Source organism: Gorilla gorilla, chromosome 11, assembly GCF_029281585.2.
Source record: "Gorilla gorilla gorilla isolate KB3781 chromosome 11, NHGRI_mGorGor1-v2.1_pri, whole genome shotgun sequence".
Lineage (NCBI taxonomy): Eukaryota > Metazoa > Chordata > Mammalia > Primates > Hominidae > Gorilla > Gorilla gorilla.
In genome coordinates, this window is record NC_073235.2 from 119766040 (window position 1) to 119781342 (window position 15303).

Consider the following 15303-nt stretch of genomic DNA (forward strand, 5'->3'; position numbering starts at 1 on the left):
ACACAGGGTGTACACACTTTCCGTTCTCCCAGGTCCATGTGATCTGGACTCTAATCTGAGGGATGATCTGACAACAACAACTGCTGCAAGAATGTAGAAGGAACCCCAGAAGCTGATGGAGTTGAACACCTGCTCTAATGGAGGCAGAACATGGGAAAGTGAATTGAAAATGACCAAAAAGAAAAAATTTACCTTTAGTTTCACAAATCCCCTGGGCTGCATGGGGCCATGATCCACATCTGGGGGTAAAATATCAGACATGATTATGGTTTTTTTCCTTCTAATTGAAAGACTAGAATATAAAACGGAAATGAATGGTGAGAGGTTGGCATATCCAGAAAACAGAGAATAGATCTTCACAGATATACTGAAAATCCATGGGGAGAGATGTGGCTTGGTGGTGGAGAGAGGCGAAGCCATGAAGGGCTGACAAGTCATGACAAGAGTGGTGTGTTTTACCCTGTAAGTCATAGGGACTCACTAATGACTTTTGAGCAGGGGAGAAACATGATCAGGTTTGGGTTTGAGAACAATCACTCTGGTTTCAGGGTGGCAAGTGCAGCAGAGGATGGCAGGAGGGCATGGAAAAAGGGATATATCTCCATTCCATAGCATTGAACACTGAACTGTCCTCAAGTTCTAGGACTGCAGTGCCTCTGCTCCTTCCCCAGTGGCCAGACTTCCTAAATGGTCAGAACTGAGCTCCATAGACAAGTCTTTTTTGCGTCTAACGTCCAACCACTTTCTGACTTAGATGGATCCCTCAGAAATGGGAGCAAAAGCTCTTCTAAGTTCCTTGTACATACATATCAGGCATGAAGGTGGGATATTCTCAGAATCCCAGGAGGGAATAGTGATTGAGGAAACAAGGGCTCCAGGAAAAACATGCCTGGGATTTTATGGAAGAGTTCTGGATTCTGGAAGAAACTGGAAAAGAAGGAAGTGATCTGTCACTGGGGAAAAAAAATCAACATTTTTGGTTCTACCTTGTTAAATATAAGATTTTATCTCATCATAAAGGTCACAGTGACCTGGAAAATGAGGACTTCCATCACATTTGTACAGCTTCCCAGGTTTTACAGCTTATTTTCACAAGTGTACTTTATTCCATCCTCATAACTTCCTTGTGTGTTTGGTCAGCTAGATAAACTCTCAAAAGCCTCAGTGTCCTTGTTTGTTCAAAAATGGGATTAGTATGTGGCCTGCTCACAGTCAGATGGCTAATCAGCCCAGAGCCAGAAGCTGCTTGCAGGCTAATGGCCAAGCCTACCTCTCAGCACTGCCTCTGCAGCAGGCAAGGCTTGGTCATGTGTGGCTGTGCCGCTGTGCGGCTGTGTGGCTGGGCAGCTGTGCGGCTGTGTGGCTGTGTGGCTGTGTGGTTGTGTGGCTGTGTGCTTGCTTGCATGTGAGTTTGCAAGTGATGAAGGGGAAGCGGGTAGCTGTTAGGGGCTGAATTGTGTTGTCTCCTAAAAATATGTTCAAGTCCTAATCCCCGGTACCTGTGAATGTGACATTATTTGAAAATAGGGTCTTTGCAAATAAAATCAAGTAAAGATGAAATCATTAGGGTGGGCCCTAATCCAACATTACTGATGGCCTTCTAAGAAGACAGAACCATATATAGTCATCCCTTAGTATCCACAAAAATTGATTCCAGGACCCCTGTGGATACCAAAATTTGCAGATGTTCAAGCCCCTTATACAAAATGGAATAGTATTTACATTAACTTACACATGTCCTCCTGTATGCTTTAAATCATCTCTAGATTACTTTTAATACCTAATACAATGTAAATGCTATATAAGTTGTTGTTATACTGTATTATTCAGAGAATAATGACAAGAAAAAAGTCTGTACATGTTCAGTACAGATGCAACAATGTTGTTTTTCTGAATATTTTTTCCAAGGTTGGTTGGAACCATAGATCTGGAACCCAAGGATATGGAGGGTTGACAGAGTTCATATCCAAAATAGATAAGAAACTCATACAATTCAATAGGAAATAAATAACCTGCTTAAAAAATAGGCAAAAAAGTACTCACAAAGACATAGATATTTTTCCAAAAAAGACATACAGATGGCCAATAGGTATAGAAAAGATGTTCAACATCCCTAATCATCGTGGAAATGCAAATCAAAACCACAATGATTTATCACTTCACACCTGTTAGAATAGCTGTCATCAGAAGGACAAAAGACAACAAGTGTTGGTGAGGATGTGGAGAAAAGGGGATACTTATACACGGTTGGTAGGAATGGAGCTTGATGTAGCCATTATAGAAAAGAGTATGGAGGTTCCATAAAAATAGAGCTACCATATGATCCAGCAATTTCATATCTGGGTATATATCTGAAGGAAATTAAATCAATTTTTAAGGAGGTATCTGCCCTCCCAAGTTCATTGTACTGTTATTTACAATAGCCAAATTATGAACACAGCCTGTGTCTGTTGGTAGACAAATACAATAAATTGTGGTATATATATGCCACAATGTCTTTATTCATATATATAGGAAAATTATTCAGCCTTAAAAAGGAAGGAAATCCTGCCATTAGTGACAACCTGGAGGACATTATGCCAAGTAAAATAAGCCAGGGACAGAAAGAAAAACACTACATGATCTGACTTATATGTGGAATCTAAAAGAGTTGAATTTATAGAAGCAGAGAGTAGAATGGTGGTTACCAGGGATGGAGGCATAGGGGAATTGGGTAGAGGTTGGTGAAAGAATACAAAGTTTCACGTATGCAGGATGTGTAAATTCTGGAGAGCTAATGTACAGTGTGGGGACTAGAGTGAATAATAATGTATTGCAGTGGTCCCCAATGTTTTTGACCCTGGGGACTGGTTCTGTGGAAGACAATTTTTCCATGGACCAGGATGGGGGGATGGTTTCAGGATAATTCAAGCACATTACATTTATTGTGTACTTTATTTCTATTCTTATTTCATTGTAATATACAGTGGAATAATTATACAACTCACCATAATGTAGAATCAGTGGGACCCCTGAGCTTGTTTTCCTGCAACTAGATGGTCCCATCTGGAGGTGACAAGAGACAGTGACAGATCATCAGGCATTAGATTCTCATCAGGAGTGTGCAACCTAGATCCCTCAAATGTATAGTTCACAATAGGGTTTGTGCTCCTGTGAGAATCTGATGTCACCACTGATCTTACAGGAGGTGAAGCTCAGGCGGTAATGTGAGTGATGGGGAGCTGCTGTAAATACAGATGAAGCTTTGCTCCTGCCTACCCGCCACCCACTTCATTACCACCAGAGCTAGGAAGAAGTAAGGAAGGAGTCTCTGCAATGTGGCCCAGGTCCTAACAGGTCACAGACCCATACTGGTCCATGGTCCAGGGATTGGCGATCCCTGCTGTATCATATACTTGACATTTGCTAAGAGAGTAGGTCTTGTGTTCTTACACACACACACACACACACACACACGGTACCTACGGGAAGACATGGATATGTTACTTAGCCTGATTGTAGTATTCAGTTGTACATCTTAGATATATACAATTATGATTTAAAAAAGAAAAAGGAAACAGACACACACAGGAAGAATGTCATGTGATAATGACAGCGAGTGTCATCTGCAAACCAAGGAACTCCATGCAGCTGCAAGTCAAGGAACACCAGGGCTCCACAGCCACCTCCAGGGCTAGGAAGAAGTAGGGAAGGAGTCTCAGAGGGAACATGGCTCTGCTGACACCTTGATTTCAGACTTCATGCCTCCAAAACTGGGAGAATAAACTTTTGTTGTTTTAAGTCACCTAATTGGTGGCACTGTGTTGCAGCAGCCACAGGAAATTAAGTGCACTTGGACCCATGGAAGTCGCTGCTGTGCTCTCCAGCTATCAGCTCATGAAGGCAGGACTTACAAAGAAACTCCTCTGCCCATCAAAGTGCATGCGAGAGCGTCATTGAATCTTAGGGGGACGAGTTAGCAAACAAAGACCTGCCTTCCTAACCAGGCAAAATGAGAAAAGTTGATTTTATTCCATACATCTCCTTTCGGGTTTGGTGTTATCTTTCAACACTGATATGCCAAAAGGTTCTATGGGGCATGAGAGAGGTGGGGATACTCAAATGACTAAACCATTAGCAATGTACCCACATTTCCTGAAAGACTGTGGGAGGACACAATATATGAAGTACTTTACCACCTATGCACCTCATTCTAGTCAGAATACTAATTTGTTAACTGATTGATTTCTTGCCATATTATATAAAAAGTTAGGGTCAAAATTATCAGACAGCTCTACTCTTATGCTAATGGAAAAGGAATACTTTAGACATAGATGTTGTGAGCAAAGTGAAATTACACACCAGGGCAATTATGTGGAGATCTTGAGGCAAGGAGCACTCCTACCTTCTGATACAGAAAGAAAAGGGAAGCTCTGTCTGCTCTGAAAATACCCAATCTGGAAAGCTATGGATTCGGTTATTTCCTTTATGATCCCCCAACAGAAGATAGATTTTCAGAGGTCCTACCTGGATACCTGGAGATGGGATGGCGGGTCTTGCTGAGCACCTGTAAGGTCTGGTAAGGATGACATAATTCAGGACTGGGCTGTTTTGGGCTTTCATTCAGTGAACCTGAATCCCATACTTCAAACCATTAGGAAGAGTCCTATGCCTCCCCAGATAACTATTCAACTAGATTATGGGTCAGTTGACTTCAGCTTGATGGATTTAGTGGAGAATAGAAATTATCTGCCCTCACTCTTCTCATAGAAGTCATGCAATCTGGGGTTTCTCTAACTTGCTGGGGTGAAGAAAAGAAGGGGAAGAGGAAGGTCAAAAGGGGGGTTGTTGAAGAGAAGAGGTACAGAAGAAAGAGATAAGGAAGTAAAAACCAGTCACATTTAAATTCTATCCAGAGAGAGCATGCATTTATGAGCATATGTGTGTCACATAAGCACGTATTCTAAGGCAGACCTAACAGGGAGAAGATTCTCAATGTAAGCACAGAACTTTCATCTGTGGTTGACCTCCTAGTGCCCCAAGTTACACGAGACCCTAGGGACAAGGGGGGGCTTTGCTACCTCAGGAAAAAAAGCCATTCTCTCATTCTGTGTCAAGACCCTGGAGGCTCTTTGACGTCAGAACTGCTCACCCCACCTCCCTTTGGCCTTTGGTGGATGCTGCTCCCAGACCCCCTTGGAAGTCCCATCCTTCACAGAGACGTTTTTACTGCTCTTATCTTCCCACAAACTACCCCTCTCCCAGACCCTAGGAAATCAAAGTGCTAGGAATGACATGGTGCCTTTGTGGAGAAATGAAGACGGTTTTGTCCCCGCAGGCTCCCAGAAGCCTGCAGTGATTGAGGGAGTTTGGGCGTGGCAAAGAGCTAGGGAGGAGCAGGGCCTTCAGCCAGTCCCATGGCCAATGAGAAGGTACCAGGGCAGCCCCTGCCCACATGGGGAAGGACAAAGACCCTCATCACAGAATTCTCATTCACTGTCTGGTTCACTGTTGGGTCAGTGTTGCCAGATCCCAGTTTTCTCCATGAGGTAGGTCTATTTCCCAAGCCATAGAAATGTTAGGGGAAGGAGATTCTATTGAGAAAGTGTGCTAGAAACTCAGAATTTGAAAATTTGAAGGAAATGGAAAGTTCATACAAAAAGACCCTTTGCTTCTCTCCCTTCCCCCCACAAATGGACTCCTCCTGCAAAACTCTTTTTCTATCACTGACGTCCACATGCCTCCAGTTATCCAGGCTCATAAAACATTCTCTGTTTCCTCCCTTAACCCTGCCTGCTCCAAATCCTTTGAATGTACCTTGGAAATGCCTCTCCAACTCATGCTTTTACTTAGCAGCTGTAAGTCTCAGTTTCCAAACTTGAAAATAAGAATAATAATAGACCTACTTCATAGGATTGTTATAATGATTAAATGTGCTGATGAAAGTAAAACCCTTAGTGCAATGGTTAGCACATAGTAAGAGCTCAGTTAAAATGACCTATATCATTATTTTTATTATTATCCCCTTTGCCAGCCTTCTCTCCAAGTCCTCATCACTTCAAGCCAGGATCCTTGCAATATTCTCCTACTGGTGTTTCTGTCTGCAGTCACTCTTCTGTCGGGTAAATGAAGCCTGCATACTCCTGACATATTAATATTCCTCAAATACAATTTTTGCCATAGTATCCCTTTGCTTGAGCTTCCAATGATTCCAAATTGCCAGTTACACTGAGTCAATGTTCCTCAGACTAGTATCCCAGGCTCTCCTTTTCTAATACTACAACCCGACATAGAACTTCAGCTCCAGCATTGTTGGTATGTTTCTGGCTTCAGCAAAGCTGAGGGAGCTTATGCCGCCTTGTCCATCCTGTATCAAGCCTTTTTCTTTTTTCTTTTTCTTTTTTTGAGATGGAGTCTCACTCTGTCACCCAGGCTGGAGTCACTGGCATGATCTCAGCTCACTGCAACCTCCACCTCCCGGATTCAAGCAATTCTCCTGCCTCAGCCTCACGAGTAGCTGGGACTACAGGCACACACCACTACGTCCAGCTAATTTTTGCATTTTTGCTAGAGACGGGGTTTCACCATGTTGGCCAGGCTGGCCTCAAACTCCTGACTTCAGATGATCCACCAGCCTCGGCCTCCCAAAGTGGCATGAGCCACTGCACCAGGCCCAGCCTTTCTTACTACTGAGATAATGCTGCCTCTTTCTTTTCTCCATTCCCAATCCATTTGACCCATCCCAGCTGCAGTGCTAGAGCCTTGACTCTATCTTTTTCACCTTCTGATAGTCAGTGGGGGTATTACAGTACAGATAAAACAGTATGCTGCCCTGACCAGAGCAATGGGATTTTACAAATGGAGCAGGTGGTGTCTGAGAGGGAGACTGTATACTTTATTCTTGGAGACTGATTAGTTCATCCTGATTCGATCTCACTTTCGTCTCTCTTATTATCTGCATTAGTAAAATTCCAGATCTTGAGTTTCAGTGTGTTTAGTATGAAAAAAAAGAAATCCACTGGATCTCAAATGGGAGATGTGAAGTGGAAAATTTTTTGATGTTTTTCTTCCTATGAAGATTTTTTTGTTTGATTAGAGAGGAAAAAAAAACATGGGAGAGGACTATAAATCCATGAGAAATGTTCCCAACTCTAAGTGAGGAAATATTTCAGTAGGGTCTACAATTTGGGGTCATCTATGTGGAAGGGAAATGTTGGAGCATAGGAAGAGATATTCCAATCTTCTTTCTTTGTCATGTATATCTTTGGTCACACATTTGTAAACAATCTAGGAAAAAAGAAAGTTGGGTTCTTTTTTCTAATTCCATCATCAAGGCATACTTATCAAATGACTATCCCAATATAATTTATACCACTGAGAGTTTGAATTTCTTTCTTTCCCTACCACCTTATCTCGGTTGGTCCACTTGAAAAAGAATGAAAGAAATAATCTCTAGAGTGATACCTTAATTACACACACCTAAAATGAACAGGTATTTGCCATGTATGGGAAAGTGAGTGAGACTAGACTTGTACATACACAGAACAATAGATCTCTAGCAAAGCAGTAAGCAAGTATCATGAACTGTCACCTGGAGATACTTATACTAAACACAAGAAATCACTTCCTATCTCTATCACTGTCTCTGTGGTCTGGAAACACAGAGTACCTTTGCAACTGAGATGATATGGGTTCCGGCAGTAGAGGCAGGAGAGCGGATGCAATGTCCCCTCTAGATCCCTTTCACCATGGGTATTCAGATCCTAGAGGACTAATCTGTCTACAGCAGAACATATTTACAGCCTGCTTTCTTTTTCCTCCCTTTCTGTCTCCACCCAATTTCTATTCCCAAGGGATAGAGGCTTTGATAGAGGATAGCAACCCAAGATGATGCAATGCATTTGTTTTGGCCTCCACTCGAGTCTGTGTCTGTTATTAGAGGGTGGTGCTAGGTCTGGCCTTCCCACTGGCTTAGTCCCAGGATCAGGACCCATTCCACCAGGACCATGACTCACCTCTGTGTTAGAGGGCTTCTTGAAATCATGGGTTGAGGTTGGGTACCCAGGCCCTTGGGGCCCCAGTGATGCTCCAGGTTGCCCACCCGGAGCCAGAAGGGGTGTGGGCTCTCTGCCTCCACCCTTCTTTATGTCTGCATGTCACACATCCAAATCCTTTTGTGTCTCTCTATCTTCCTACTGCTGTGCAAATTTGTATATATTTCTAGGCAAGGGGAGGAAACTCAATTACATGATAGTATATCAATTAAATGCAATAAAAACTTTTTACAAACACTGTGCTTGGAGATGGGGTGGAGTTTGTGGACAAATATGAGAATAATCATTTAAAAATTTTATAATAAATTGTCTACTTTATTTTAGAGATAATTGAAAATAAAGAAGAATAAAAAGCCATAAAAATCCTAGCAAAAAAAAAAACAAGACTATAATTCCATTCCAGAAATACATATTACCAATATTTTGAACCTATCTTTTCAGATGTATTCTACTCATGTGCACATTTTAAAGGTATATAACAATAGAATCTGACTTTTTTGATAATCTGTTCTTAATTATTTCTGCCCTTAACAATATAGAATGAGTAAATATTAAACTTCTATAGTTCTAAACTTAGACATGCTTGCCCTGTATTCTGCACTGTTCAATGTAGTATCCAATAGCCATATGTGGCTATCTAAATTTAAATTAATGAAAATTTAAATAAAATTTTAAAATTCTTCAGACTAAATTTTAGACTTAAAACTAGACACTAGACATGTGGCTAGTGTCTACAGTACAGATAAAGAATATTTTCAGCATCACAGAAAGTACTATTGGACAGTTCTGTTCTAGGAAGATACATTTTTATAAGAACTATCTTGAAGTTGAAGGTCTTAGTCGCACCTATATGCCGTATTTACACTTAATTTATAATTACTGATGGAGAAGAAACTGCCTGATCTCATTTTTAAATATTCACAACATTTATTTATTTATTTTTTTTACAAATGTCCACAAGACCTAATGGGACTGGAATACAAAGATAAAAATGTGTGTTGCCTGCCTTCCAAGCCCCTAAGTCTAGGTACTATTTAAATAAATATATATATATATATTTTTTTTAATTGACACACTGTAATCATGCATTTTTATGGGGTACAATTTGTAATTTGTGTTTGGTACTAGGTGTTTTGAAGCACTGTTGACTAACTCATTACTTGGAAGTCACCTTTCTTTACCATGTTCCAACAGACAGCCCTTGCTGCCTTGTCCTTAGGCTCTCAGTGCCTTTTAACTGAGAGCTGCAAACTCCAGTGGCTACAGGGAACAGGTAAACCATGTAAAGTAACGGAGCCATCTGCGTTAATTCAGAAGGGAGTAGAACAGGGACCGTGGTGAGCTGGGAGCACCCATGGAGAGAGAGACCACAGTGGTGTTTGCTCTGGGAGAGGGAAGATTCTGCTCTGCCTTATCTTCTGATTTTTCAAAAAGAAGCCAGAACTCCACAGTTTGATGTGCTGTGAATTCTTCCTATTATTAATTGTTAAAAACAAACTATAGTTGTTTTTGTTTGTTTGTTTTACAAAAGAGGGGTTAACCATAGCAGCAAATTCAGCTCAGTCTATGAGCCACCAGTTTGCCATCTCCATTATAACTCCATGTCCTTCCAACCTATCCGTTAGCAAGCCCTGGACCAGTAGGTTTTTTCCAGTGTCTCCAAACCTAATCCTTTTTACAAGTAGTTTTTGCATCTCAAGCTTCAGCTGCTTTCTTTTTTTTTTTTTTTTTTTTAGATGGAGTTTTGCTCTTCTTGTCCAGGCCAGAGTGCAATGATGCCATCTCAGCTCACTGCAACCTCCGCCTCCTGGGTTCAAGCGATTCTCCTGCCTCAGCCTCCTGAGTAGTTGAGATTACAGGCATGCGCCACCACGCCTAGCTAATTTTTGAATTTTCAGTAGTGATGGGGTTTCTCCATGTTGGTCAGGCTGGTCTCAAACTCCCGACCTCAGGTGATCTGCCTGCCTCGGCCTCCCAAAGTGCTGGGATTACAGGCTTGAGCCACTGCACCCAGTCTCTTTTCTTACATCTCTCCACACATGCCAGTCAGCCACCCTGATTTTTAAGAACAATTGTAACTTGGTTTTTTGTGTCTTAGCAGATGAAAATTTCAAGTTAGGTTGATATGGTTTGGCTCCGTGTCCTCATCGAAATCTCCTGTTGAATTGTAATCCCCAGTGTTGGGGAAAGCACCTGGTGCGAGGTAATCGAATCAAGGAGGTGGATTTCCCCCTTGCTGTTCTAGTGAAAGTGAATGAGTTCTCATGAGATCTGGTTGTTTGAAAGTGTGTAGCACTTCCCCTTTCTTTCTCCCTCTCCTGCTCCACCATGGTAAGATGTGTCTGCTTCCCCTTCACCTTCTGCCATGATTGTAAGTCTCCTGAGGCCTCCCCAGCCATGCTTCATGTACAGCCTGCAGAACTGTGAGTCAAGTAAGCCTCTTTTCTTCATAAATTACCCAGTGTTGGGTAATTCTTTATAGCAATGTGAAAACAGACTAATACATAGGCTTTCCTCCTCCTTTTCTACTACTCCTTTGCTTTTCTTTGAGGTTTTGTTTTTTCATATTGAATGACCAAAATCATGTCCCTAGGATGGGGAAAAAATCTAATGAATTAATTCACAGACTGTCAATATCTGACAACATGCAAGCTACCAGTTCTTTAAGTCAATAAAATCTGTTTAATTTCCATAGACTGGTGATGACTAACTCTGCCGTAGGGAAAATTTGGGTTCTTGATTTTTCTCAAAGTTTTTATTCAAGGTTCCAGAAAGTGGAATTGGCTGTGAGAAAGGTCCTCAGGTACTCATTGTAAACACATTTCTGCCTCCTATCCCCTGCCCTCACCTCTTCTGCCAAAATATTCTCTGTTCAAGGGGTATACTGGATGGTTTTATCTTCACCATTGTGATTATTAAAAGCTAATATAAACAGAATACATCTATGTGGTAGATATCATGTCAAGAATTTTGCATACACTATACTCATTGGTTCATCACCAAATGAGACTTTGTACTCCATTATCAGCTCCATTTATAATAAGAACAGTTCTACCTCTTGTCTTAGTTCCTTTGGGTTGCTTTAGCAAAATACTACACGCTGGGTGGCTCATAAACAACAGAAATTTATTTCTCACTGTTCTGGAGGCTGGAATTCTGAGGTCATGATGCCAGTATGGTCAGATTCTGGTGAGGGCTCTCTTCCTGGCATGCAGAAAACCACCTTCTTACTGTGTCCTCATAGGACAGGGAAAAAGGGTGAGAGAACTCTCCAGGGTCTCTTACAAGGAAACTCATCCCATTCATAAGGGCTCTATCCTCAGGACCTGACCTAATCACCTCTTAAATTCCCCTCTTTTTAATACCGTCACCTTGGGGGTTAGGATTTCAACAAAGGAATTTTAGAGGGACACAATTATTCAGCCCATAACACCTTGTTTTGATGCTTACAGTAATACAGGGAAACTCAGTTCAAGTTTAAGAGACCTTGAAAGTTGACATCATCCATCCCTCAGCTTCCAGGCAGAATGAAATCCTCATTACAGAATTGTAAAGGGGGAAAAGAACTTCTGTTTAAAATTCATTAAAAAATACTCTCTAATAAATGATCCTCAGCCTCCTTCAGTGAGTCATTTTGGTGTATAATAATCATCACAATCAGGAATTCTTTTATTCAGTGTACAGCCCACAAATCATAAGACTTCCCTGAAAATTTTACTGGAATTTCATCTGACACCTAATTTTTTCCAACTGGGGTTTTAAAATAGGTTATTTATTTACCCTTAGACCCTCCTTTTGTGGTACCCATACCTCTCTTGAACACTTCAGATTATCATTTGAAATGGGAAGTAGTATGTGTGCATATATTCCTGTACATGTGGTTCAGACAGACATTGAAACAAAAGCAAAATAAAATATCTGCCTATTGTCTTTTATAAGCCAGTATTGTTATTCACGGCTGGGGTTTGAATCTTGCTTAATTATTTGCAATTGCCAGACCATGACCTAAGTAGTTGGGGTAAAGAATACCAAGGGCTCTTTTCCTGTAGACAGGATCAGCAGCTTGGTATGTCAAGCCCTAGAGCATCCTGCCTTCACACAGCTCTTTACTAAGTCATCTGTCTTCACATCCTCACCTTTATAATGGGCTGCTTACTTAATAGCTGCTGGGCATGAATAGCAATCATAAAACATAAAGTGCTGTACAAGTATTGATTAGTAATTAATTTTTCATTTTATTCATCAAAGCTACTTAATTGAGAAACTTTTTCCCCACTTGTCTAAGCTTACACACCCAGAAAATGAGGGAAGTGTGTGCATGTGTGTGTGTGTGTGAGAGAGAGAGAGAGAGAGATCTAAGTGTGTATATGGCAGTAGGGGCTGGATTTGGGGCCTCTGGTTTTTTTCTCTCTTTCATCCACTCACCTGATGGCCGTCTATCTCTATGAGTCATGCAAATGGCTTTGGGCCAGTGATGTCAAGGACATCAATAACATTGTTATAAGAAGGACTGATGAGTCTGCATACTTGCAACTGTCTAGTTGGTTCATCTAGAAACCAAAAGACTGGGTCCCAAATAGCAACAGTTCAAAAAAAAAAAAAAAAAATCCAAGGATCCTGAAGCAAGGAGAAGATACTGAGAGAAAGAGGAAAGGAAGTTATTATAGACAGAGCCTAGGGAAGACACACCATTTCAGTAGCCGGAAATCTGAAGTAAGAATTGTTTCCTGCTGGCTCAGGCTTTGGACTAGATCTTAGGGAGCTTGGCTGTGAATTTGGTCTTCCTTGAAGGAACAGCAGAGCAGAACATGAAGGAAAAGTGTCAACTTATCCCGCTCCCTGTAGCTATCATGGAAGTCTAAGCCAGAGAGATACCTGGCTGGGTTGGCTCAAGCTTAGGAGAGAGCCTTAACTTCTAAAGGGTTGACACAGGGACAGACTTATCCCCTGTCTGGATAATGTTGTCTGCCTGTGTGGGGTTGCATGAGGGTATGGAGTTATTTTTATTTCACTTTTTCTTCTCTTAACCACACAATGCTAGGTCTCTTGATATTTTTCCCCTCAAGTTTACTTTTAGAAATTGCATTACTATCTGCTAATCTAAACATATTAATTTCAGCCTGAGGTCTAAGGGTTTAAAGAAAAAATCTCTCTTCTTTGTCTTCAGTTTCTTTGTTCAGATTCTTTATTACAAAGACATAATAGTAGAAAGACATCTGTCTGCTGGATCACAATTAATATTTACCCATGGGCACATGTAGCTCTCTATTTTCAGGCCTCCTTCACCTAGAACTGAAAAGATGTCCAGGTTACCCTACAGTGTAGGGTCTACACAACTTATTTGAAAAGGGAAAGATGATTTTCTTCAGTTCATTTAACAAAACACTTTATAAACATTTGTTATGTGCCAAGAGCTATTTTGAAGTACTTTACAAGTATTGACTCATTTAATTCTTTCAGCAACCCAGTGAGATAGGGACTATTATTATTCCCATTGTACAGATGGGGAAATCAAGGCATGGAGAGATGATATGACTTCCCCCCAGTTGCACACCTCATTAGTGGTGGAATCAGGATTCTAACCAAGGCAGTCTGGCCTGGGATCCTTCATTCTTGACCATCACTTCAAGATGAAGCTCACCCTTACTGATATTTACTTCCTGGTCTTATCTTTTAATTATTCAGGTACTCAATTTTCTTACTCATATAGGGAGATTGTATAATGAGATCTCCTCATTTATTCAAGTAAAGCCTGTGGTGTTTAGCTCCCCCTTGGTTCTCCTTGCTTTGTATTGTAAATACCTTGACTATGCCTTTAGCTCAGGCCTTTAGGCTTAGAGTTACAGGGTTACAGGGAGCTCATAGGGCCCTGTACAACTATTCTACAGAGTTTGAGGATGGATATAACCAAACCTGACACCCTCTTCTAGGCCAAAGCCACAGAAGGAAAGAAGAGAACAGCTTAGTAGTCAAGGGTGCTCCGTCAAACCACATAGTTTAGATTCTTAGAATCTGGTATCATCTGTGCCACCCTTGCTGAGTCACTTCCCGGCAGTCCCTGCCTTCTTATGGGCTGGAGCTTGGTCTTAATCATGAGGAATTTCAGCAGGAATGGATGTCACTAGCTCCTTATACAGTCACAAAACCACTTCTGTTGGGTTCAGAGCCATGGAGCATCCACACAGTATTCCTTCCTGCCTGTCAAGCTTCAGAAGTTTCCATGGCTTCCCCAACACCTAAAGGAAGAGGAGAGTAGAGGAAAACGGAAGAAAGGGAAGACAGAAGAAGAGAGAGAGGGGACAGAAAAAGAGGGGGAAGGGAGAAGAGAGGCAAGGGTGGGAGGAAGGAAGGAAGGGACGGAGGGAGGGAGGAGGGAGGGAGGAAGGAAGGGAGGGAGGAAGGGAGGGAAGAAAGGCTTTTCATTAAGCCTCAGATCAACCAACCTCTGGCCTGCTCTTCCTGATTCCTCTGCAATAGGTGTTCCACGTGTTGTACTGTAAAACTCACTTCCAACTTCAGCATTCTTCTGTTGTTTAAGGCCTTCTGCGACCTCTGATTTCCCCAAGTTCAAGTCCAAACTCCTAAGCATGGGTCACAAAGTTCTTTATAATCTGGTCCCCATTTTTCCTTTCTATTTTGCCTCTCTATCCTTTCCATATTCCCATTTTCTCCCTTCCCTCCTCTTCCCTCCTCTTCCCTCCCTTCCTCTCCTCTGCCCTCCCTTTCCTCTCTCATTCTGCCCATCTACCCTGCACCCCCTTTCCCTCCCTGCCTCCTTCTTCCCACCTTCTTCTTTTCTTCCCTACCTCTACCTTCAATAATATTAACCTGGTTGTAATTCTCTAAAACACAAATCTTCCCTCTTGCCTCCTGATCTTTGCTCAGATCTTCCCTTTGCTTGGAATCTTTTCCCCTGTTCCCGCAATCAGATGACTAACTGCCACTTAATCTCTAAAACCCAAACTAGTTTTGCTCCAAGGATACTATTCCCTGGCCCTACCACAGCGCCTCCTGTCTACCCTACAATGCAACAGCAGGCCTCGTAGTATTTTACTCTCCACCTTAATGTTCTTCTCTCCCACAGGACCATAATCTTCATAAAGGGGTCATGTCCTTGACAAATTATCTCTGCGAAGCACACTATGTGGTACATGGAAGATACTAGCAAAGATTTGTTGACAGATGACATCAATAGTGTATGGCAGTGTAAACCGGGGCCCATTCCTAACAAAGAGTCTTAATATAATTTCCTCAGGTATCACATTGGGGG

At 41.7% G+C, this 15303-nt stretch overlaps 1 long non-coding RNA gene across 1 annotated transcript; it reads right to left on the minus strand.

Annotated features, from left to right (window-relative positions):
• Positions 1–13197: 13197 nt before the first annotated feature.
• Positions 13198–14959, minus strand: LOC134756624 (uncharacterized). Its single transcript, XR_010129514.1, has 3 exons — positions 14862–14959; positions 14477–14614; positions 13198–14269 (listed from the first exon to the last, which is right to left on the minus strand). It is a non-coding gene; the product is annotated as an uncharacterized lncRNA (long non-coding RNA).
• Positions 14960–15303: the final 344 nt, after the last annotated feature.